Source organism: Cucurbita pepo, chromosome 16 (genome assembly GCF_057944985.1).
Source record: "Cucurbita pepo subsp. pepo isolate OVF chromosome 16, ASM5794498v1, whole genome shotgun sequence".
NCBI classification, from domain to species: domain Eukaryota; kingdom Viridiplantae; phylum Streptophyta; class Magnoliopsida; order Cucurbitales; family Cucurbitaceae; genus Cucurbita; species Cucurbita pepo.
This window is the reverse complement of record NC_141813.1, coordinates 2,135,325-2,145,145: the sequence shown is the minus strand read 5'-3', so window position 1 is coordinate 2,145,145 and position 9,821 is coordinate 2,135,325. Positions and strand designations below refer to the sequence as shown.

The following is a 9,821-nucleotide window of genomic DNA, read 5'->3' as shown; positions in this document are numbered from 1 at the left end:
AACTCATGCTTATGACATATAACATGCATGAGTTCCTCTATTTTAAATCATAGTTCATGATTATGATAAACATCATATTTCCATACGTTTCATGATATAACAACTTTGAATCATACATTTATGTGCACAAACATATCACTCATACTTATCATACCCAGCTCATCTAGTATCTCATATGGCATAATGTGAAAATAGTTTCATAGCATACGTGTATCAATATATGAGAAATACATACATTACATAAAGTTCATAAGCATATCATAATACAATAAGTAATACGTAGATAAACCACATAGTGCGTTTAAAACATACATCATACAATTGAATAACTTAGCCAGAAGGCATTCCAATAGTAAGCTTACTTACTTTGTTGGCCTAAATCAAAGTTATTAAATTTTTTAAGTCGATATTTGTTTAATCCTAATCATCGAGGTCTGATTTCAAAATTGAGGTTCGGTTAGTGGTTTAGGTTAAAAGTAGAGGTTTGGTTAATAGTTTATCTAAAGTAACGGTCAAAAATCAATTTTTAAGCTAACCCTCACGTGCTTGCTAACTTTACTTTTCCTTTTTTTTTTTTTTTTTTTTTTTTTTTTTTTTTTTTTTTTTTTTTTTTTTTTTGAGTCCTTGGATTAACGTTAAGAACTTTTCTTTTCTATCCCTTCATGAAATTCTAAGGTTCTTATAAAATAAAATGAAAGGTTAGAGGAGGTTTTCGTACCTTTTAGCCTGACATTACAAATTCTTTACTCGTTGATAACTTTTATCCCCAAAAATTGCTTAATCGTGACAAAGTTCAAGATAGGACACTTTTATGTTTTTTTTTTAGTCGCATGTCGTTCTAATAGTTTCTTCATCAGACTTTGACCAGGACAATCTTATTAAGAGGATATTTTGCCGTAATAATTAATTAGAATATATCTGAAATATTTAGGGAGTTGTTAGTATAGATTTGATTAACGGTATATTTTATTTATTTACAAGATTTAGTCAGTTATATATATTTTTTCTATTTTTAGGTATTAGTGGATAGTTTGTATCCTATTTAAATGTGGTAAACCTGAATGAAGATCATACTTTCGATCCCAATTCTATTTCTGTTTCTCATTCTTAACATGGTATCAGAGCACCGATCTTGGTGTTCTTAAATATCAAAATTTCCTTTATGGCGGAATCAGCCAAATCCAGCTTCAAAATTTCGGATGTTGATTTAACACATCCGTACTATATTCATCACTCTGATCAGCCAGGATATTCACTTGTTCCAATCAAATTAAATGGAGCAAATTACCAATCCTAGAGTAAATCAGTTATGCATGCTCTTATTGCCAAGAAGAAAATTGGCTTCATTGATGGCACAATTGAGGAACCGTCCCAAGATGCAAATTCAACCGAATTTGAACTCTGGAATCAGTGCAACAGTATGATAATATCTTGGTTAACTCATTCCGTTGAAGCAGATATCGCTAAAGGCATTATTCACGCCAAGACAACTCATCAAGTGTGGGTTGATCTTCACGATCAATTCTCACAAAAGAATGCTCCAACAATTTTTCAAATACAAAACTCGATAGCAACGATGTCACAAGGAACCATGGCACTGTCAACATATTTCACCAAGCTCAAAGCACTCTGGGATGAACTGGAAGCGTACCGCACACCATTTACCTGTAATCAACGTCAAATACATATTGATCAACGCGAAGAAGACAAGTTGATGCAATTACTCATGGGGCTCAATCAGTCTTATAAAACGGTGAGATCTAACATATTGATGATGTCTCCATTACCTAATGTGAGGCAAGCCTATTCATTACTTGTACAAGAAGAGATGCAGCGTCAGGTAACTTCCGAACCTACTGAGAATTTCTCGATTGCATCAGCAGTGCAAAAGAAAACAATATATTCAAAATTCGCCAAGGACAAATTGTGTGAACACTGCAATAAAAGTGGTCATACAATCAATGAGTGTCGAATTCTTAAGTTTCACTGTAAGTTTTGTGATAGAAGGGGCCATACAGAAGATCGATGTCGACAGAAAAATAATTCTGGAAGGACAAGACAAGTCAATCAACACAATAACCGTGGATATCGATCATCTGCAAATATGGCCGATGTTTCACAGTTGAATACAGAAGAACAGTCACCTAATTCCATTCCAAATTTTTCTTCTGAGCAATTACGGCAGATAGCACAAGCCTTATCTGCAATCAATCATCACCCTTCTGGTAATTCTGACAATCACATCAATGTTGCAGGTTTGTTTCCCATATCTACATTATCTATTAACTCTGCGAGTTCTAATTTATGGATTCTCGATAGTGGAGCTACAGATCATATAGTATCAAAATCTTCTGTTATGACTGAACCAAAGGCTGTCATCATGTCTACAATAAATTTGCCTAATGGAGAGACAGCACGTATGTCACATACTGGCAATATTTCCCTTAGCCTTAACCTTAAATTAAACAACGTTTTATGTGTGCCTTCATTCAATTTAAACCTAATGTCGATCAGCAAACTTACCAATAACTTGAAATGTTATGTCACCTTCTATCCTTATTCTTGTGTTATGCAGGACTTGGCTACGGGGAAGATGATTGGCTCGGGTAAACAATTTGGAGGTCTCTATCATATTTCTTCATCTCCAATCAAATCTTCAGCTCATCAAGTATCTCAGTCATCTGATTTGTGGCATTTACGCCTAAGTCATCCTTCCTTTTCTCGTTTTAAATTTCTAGCTGATCAATTGCATCTTAATAATGCGAGTTATTCTCATAATTGTAGTATCTGCCCGTTAGCAAAACAAACTAGGTTGTCTTTCCCAAGAAGTTCAATAACAACCCATTCTGCCTTTGATCTAATACATTGTGATGTTTGGGGACCACATAAAATTCCTACCCATTCTGGTTTGCGTTTTTTTCTCACTATTGTTGATGATTTTACTCGATGTACTTGGGTTTTTTTAATGCCACATAAGTCAGAAGTACATCATTTGTTAATGAACTTTGTTAAATTCGTTCAAACTCAATTTCATACTACTATCAAGATAGTTCGATTAGACAATGAGACTGAGTTCCTATCTTTGCAACCATTCTTTACTTCTTGTGGTATTGAATTTCAGCGCACTTGTGTCTATACTCCACAACAAAATAGAGTCGTAGAACGCAACCATCGCCATATCCTAAATGTAGCTAGGTCTCTTCTTTTTCAGTCACAGGTTCCACTTAACTTTTGGGGAGAGTGCATTTTAACGGCTGTTTATCTTATAAATAGAACGCCATCACCATTATTATCTAACAAGACACCCTTTGAAGCACTCTACAAACGACCACCTACATTTCATCATCTTAAAGTTTTTGGTTGTAAATGTTATGCAACTATAGTACATCCTAAGCAAAAATTTGAACCTCGGGCAATTCCTTGTGTTTTCGTAGGATATCCTTGTGGTCATAAAGGTTACAAGTTGTATGACATGCAATCTCACAAATTCTTTATCAGCCGTGATGTTAAATTTTGTGAAGATGATTTTCCTTTTTCATCGGCTTCACAAACTTCGACATTAGCTCCTTCGACTCCTGTTGTACCACTTCATGATCCATCCTACTCAAACATCCATCCTCCACCTTCTATTCCTTCACCTCCTATTCCTCCTTCATCTCCTATCCCTTCACCTACTTTCCGTCGTCTCCTTCACCTTCTCCAGATTCGCCCACTAATTCCAATCCTATCCCACCGGATACATCAGCTCCACTTCGACGTTCTACTCGTACTAAACAGCCTCCAGCTTGGCATAAGGATTATGAGATGTCTTCTGGAGCCAATCATTTAACCTCTAGCTCAAGTCCCGGCACTAGCACCAGGTATCCCCTTCATCATTACCTTTCATTCTCTCGTTTTTCTCCTACTCAACATGCTTTTCTAGCTCTTATTACATCCCAGATAGAACCTAAAACCTATGACGAGGCAGTTGGCGACCCGTTATGGCAGCAGGCTATGAATGATGAAATTGCAGCTTTGGAACGTAATCATACATGGTCTCTCGTTCCTCTACCACCTGGTCATAAAGCTATTTGTTGTCGTTGGGTGTACAAAATTAAATACAACTCTGATGGTTATGTTGAACGTTATAAAGCTCGACTTGTAGCAAAGGGATACACTCAGGTTGAAGGTATTGATCACACAGAAACATTTTCCCCTACAACGAAACTTACTACATTTCGTTGCTTACTCACTATTGCTGCTGCTCGAAAATGGTTCACCCATCAGTTGGATGTTCAAAATGCCTTTCTCCATGGTAATCTAGACGAGGAAGTTTATATGTCTTTACCACCAGGTCTTCGCCGACAGGGGGAGAATACTGTATGTCGGCTCCATAAATCTCTTTATGGATTAAAACAGACTTCTCGCAATTGGTTCTCCATATTTTCTACAACTATACAAAATGCAGGCTACACTCAGTCCAAAGCAGATTACTCTTTGTTTACTAAGAGTAAAGGTACTTCTTTCACTGCAGTTCTAATCTATGTTGATGATATTCTGTTGACAGGCAATGATCTCGAAGAAATTCAATATCTCAAGACTAGTTTACTCCAGAAATTTGTTATCAAAGATTTAGGAAATTTGAAATATTTTCTAGGCATTGAATTTTCTCGATCTAGAAAAGGAATTTTTATGTCTCAAAGGAAGTATGCTCTAGCCATCCTTCAAGACACAGGTCTTACAGGAGCACATCCAGACAAATTTCCTATGGAGCAAAATCTGAAACTTTCTTTAACTGAAGGAGAGAAGTTGAATGATCCAAGTAAATACAGACGGTTGATTGGCAGATTAATATATTTGACCGTCACTAGGCCTGACATAGCTTATTCAGTTACTCCTGGTCAAGGACTTCTACTGCCATCTGAAAACAATTTAAGATTACAAGCATATTGCGATTCTGACTGGGGTGGTTGTCGAACTTCCAGACGATCTATTTCTGGGTTTTGCATTTTCCTCGAAAATTCAATTATTTCTTGGAAGTCTAAAAAGCAGACTAATGTGTCCAGATCATCAGCAGAAGCCGAGTATCGAGCTATGGCAAATACTTGTTTAGAGTTAACTTGGTTAAGATACATTCTTCAAGACCTGAATGTTCCACTGTCCGAACCAGCATTATTATATTGTGATAATCAAGCAGCATTACATATAGCAGCCAAACCAGTTTTTCACGAACGTACGAAACACATTGAAATAGATTGTCATATAGTTCGAGAAAAGTTACAAGCTGGAATCATCAAACCATGTTATGTTTCGACCAAAATGCAATTGGCAGATGTTTTTACTAAAACTTTGGGAAGACAGCAGTTTGACTTTTTGAAGAACAAGTTGGGTGTGATCGACATACACTCTCCAACTTGAGGGGGAGTATTAAGAGGATATTTTGGAGATATATTTTAATAATCAGTTAGAATATAACTGATATATTTAGGGAGTTGTTAGTATAGATTTGATTGACCATATATTTTATTTATTTAACAGATTTAGTTAGTTATATATTTTTTTCTATTTTTAGGTATTAGTTGATAGTTTGTATCCTATTTCAACGTGTTAAACTTGAATGAAGATCATACTTTCGATCCCAATTCTATTTCTATTTCTCATTCTTAACATGATCAGACTTTGACCAGGACAATCTACTTATTACATGCTTCATATCTCTGGTAGAAAACTAACCGTTTGTCCTCATAAGATAGATCCTCTCTCAAAGGAATTGCTTCATACTTGATAGCATGTGAAGGGTTTGAGTTTTGCTTATGCAGCATAAACATAAGAAATACATTATGCACGCCGATAAAGGAGGGTGACAACATCAATTTGTATGCCACTTGCCCAATCCTCTCTAGGACCTCAAAAGAGCCAACAAATCTTAGGTTCAACTTCTCTTCTTTTTAAATTTCAACACCGGTCTCATAGATGCGATTTTTAAGTAGACATGACCACCACAACAAACTCAAAGTCTCTGATGACCATGGCCGATGCTTTGATTTGTTTCCAAATGTGTCATCTATAGTTATTAAGCCTTTGGCGTCTCAAGAAGAGGGGGCTTGGATCGAGGTAGCTTGAGAACTGGTCTTTACAGTGACGATTACATTTTGGAGGCAGTAGCACTGTGACAATACGTTTACAAAATGTCGATATCATTTTTTTCTCTATGGTCAACCAACCAGCAAACATACCATTTAGAACATTTTTCTAAATTTTTAAGGCTTAATGTGTCCATTTTAAATTGAAAATGTCAATATTTTTCATCATCTTTTTAATTTACATTTCTTTGAGATATGTACCAAAATTGGAATTCATTTAACTTAAAACACTAAAGTTTAGGGGGAAAATAATGGATTATCAAATTAAAATAAGGTAAAATTTGAGGCCACTATCTATTTGATTCAAATCTCACTTTCTAGTTGGAACTATAAAAGTATCCATATTTTTTATGGATAGATTTAGCTTACCTTGTAGGTAGGTATTTCTACGTCACCTGAAAAAATAAAGAACTACACATCGATATGATACTGTAATAGCCTAAGTCCACCGCTAGTAGATATTGTCTGTTTTGGTTCGTTACGTATCACCGTTAGCTTCATAATTTTATATTATCGATTCTTATTCAGGTTGGACAAATGTTTTATTGTGTATATTTGCGATAGTCGTGATGTCAAAAATATATATGATTCAGGTGGAAGTAGCTCTATAGCAAGTTGTGTTGGTAAAATTTCAACTTCATTCTTTTTCTAAATAAAGAATCTCAACAGGTCAAAAGGGATAATACCTAATGGACAAACTTCGTTATAATTTAAATGGACAATTTTTAAATTTGTACTAGGAATGGAGTTTCTCCTAATGAACAGACTAACTTCGTGATAAGAAATTTGTACAAGGAATAGAGTTTCTCCTTGAACATAAGGTCATTTTCATGCCACTAGCCAAATTCTTTGTAATTACTAGATCTAGCACCACCATCATTTAAGTTTTAATCCACTCCCCACCAAACCATCAATCTTTCATGCTCGACAATATCTAATTTTGATTATTATTATCTTAAAGGTAATGATCTATATCTAAGATCTGAAATCTAGATTCTCCTCAAATTTCCTTGTGATTTGGGCGAGTTACTTATTTCTTTTTTTTAAGAGTGAAAACTATCTTCGCATCAACCAACACGAGTTCTTCCAACATGTTAAGTTCTCACTCACATGTATTCCAAGAAAATTCCTAGGAGGCCACCAACATAGAATTGCTCTAAATAAACTATGCTTAACCACGAAGTTCCTATGATTGAGCCACCAAAAAGGACGGTGTACCTTATTAGTACAGGTAGTAACTTTCGTTTCCTTTAAGCTTTTCTTAGTCATCCTCAGAATCTCCCTCATTCGAATATAGTCTCCATTCATTCAGGTACTACTCATTTACACGAGGGGTCATATGTCCACCAGCTTCCACTTTGATTCTTCCCTGAACCACAACTTACTGGGAGAGGTATTGTTCTCATACCATTTATAAGGACCCATGCCTAGGATTTGAATAAGGATTTGAAATTCAGATTCGACACTTGATGACCTCGGCATTCCCCTGCATCCCCTATGACATGGTAATGTTACTTACTCCTCGCTTCTGAAGAGTGAAAACTATCCTCATATACCAACACGAGTTCTTCAAGCATTGTTCTCACTCACTTGCATCTCAGGAAAATTCCTAAGAGGTCACCAAATATAGAATTGCTCCAAGTAAAGCACGTTTAACCATGGAGCTCCTATGATTGAGACAACGAAAAGGATCATGCACCTTGTTAGATTAAGTAGTAACTTTCATTTTACGTAAGCCTTTCTTAGTCATCCTATCCTCAGAATCACTCTCATTCGAATGTGGTCGTGGTTCATTCATGTACCCCTCATTTACTCATATGTCACATGCCCACCAGCTTCCATCTTGGTTCATTCCCAAAATGTTCCCTCCTTGACAACTTTCATTTCTAAAAATTTCTTCGACTTGATGGTTCCTCCCTATGGCATTGGCCAAAGAAGTATTTTCATGGTACGTCGAGCATTCACTAACCTTTTGTTCACACACCCCTCTTGGCACAATAACTCGGACCAACCCTTATAGTTGGTAATCCTTAAATCAAGACTTGAGACACATCTACGTTTCATGAATTTACAGGTTTTTTTCTTTTTACAAATTCATCCATCTCGATAGTATATCTATATGCAATATGCTCTCTTTCTAGACTCAACACACCTTCATGGGTAATCATGGGATAGATTTGTGTTCCATTCTCATAGTTGCTAGCTCTATCCATCACTCATAATAAGAACCACTCGATTTTCATCTTTAATGCTCTTTCAAACTTTCTCCTCTGGCATATATATTCAACCACTCTCAACTTAGAATATAATTTTTATTGATAACTTAACTAAAGAAAATTATTGAATTTTAGTCATAAACTTATAAAATTGTATCAAATTTCATTTTAAAATAAAGTTTTCCAAAAAACTAAATTTGATTAATATATAAACAAATCATCAAATAAATTTATCAAATGTCATAAGTAATAATAATTTTCATATAAAAAAATGAATAGATTTTTAAAATGGGGAAAGACTAATAATTAAATGCAATACCATACTATTAAAATTTAACCATTGATAATTAAACTTGAAAGTTTTTTTTTTTAATTTTTTTCCTTTTCTTATTTGGAAAGTGGTAAACGTTTGAAAATTGGATTTTGGATGTTTCTTGTCAAGTACTCAAGTCAAATAGTGACATGGGTGAACCATATATGATTGGAGACTACATAAAAATTTAAGTAATTTTATTGCATCAAGTAGCATAAAAGAAAAAAAAAATAGTCCATAGACCATTTTAATTATTATATTTTAAACGTACTCGAACAAAATGAAAGATGTTAAAAATACAAAGACTAAAATAAATCATTCGAAATTAAATTTTTAAAAAATAGTTTTGATATCTAGAGTGAAGATATATACTTCTTATGAAAGTTTTGAGTTTGAATCTCTAGTAATATAGCACATTGTAGTCTGTAGTATAATAATATTGTCAGGGTCGAACTTTAGAGAGAAATTGAAAACTATTTTGAAATGCGTGTCCAAATAATGACAAGAGGACACGTAGATTTTAAGACAAACTGTGTGCCTGAACAAAGTGTATTCCGTGCGCATGAGAGATTGAACAAGAACGTTGTTAGGAGTGGGGATTGCTTTATATACAAGGAGTGTCTCCGACCATTTTGCTCACAACTTGAAGATCAGCTAATAGGTAAAGATGATGAACAAAACCCTCCTCCCCATGCTCCTACTGGTCCTCCTTATCTTCTCTTCTTCAGGTAATTAAAGTCCAACCCTACCATCTTTGCCATTTTTTCTTTCTTCCTTTCTTCCTAATATGTATTAATGGCAGAAGAGATGGTGGGTCGTACTGTTGAGGGACGATTATGCAAGTCCCCGAGCAAGGACTTCAAGGGCCTCTGTGTAACCAACAACAAGTGCAATGTTCTCTGTCGTGACGAAGGCTTCTCCAGCGGTCGATGTGACCATTTCGTTCGTCGCTGCTTTTGTGTTTGTTAATTGTTATGTTGTTTTTAATTTGAGCTCTTTTTTGCTCTCATTTACTACTCTCCTTCTACTTTCTATGAAACAATCTTACTTTTTCTTTTAATATAGGATCGATATTACATTAAATGTCATGTCTAATGAGAAAAATTATTAAAAAATAATTAACTTTTAACTACTTAAAATTCATTTCAAATGTAACTATGGGAAAAGAAT

At 34.9% G+C, this 9,821-nt stretch overlaps 2 pseudogenes; both read left to right on the top strand.

The window, feature by feature from the left end:
* The first annotated feature begins 1,106 nt into the window (after positions 1–1,106).
* On the top strand, positions 1,107–5,397 carry LOC147787726 (uncharacterized; annotated as a pseudogene).
* A 3,921-nt stretch (positions 5,398–9,318) lies between these two features.
* On the top strand, positions 9,319–9,620 carry LOC147787725 (defensin-like protein 1 pseudogene; annotated as a pseudogene).
* The last annotated feature ends 201 nt before the right edge of the window (positions 9,621–9,821 follow it).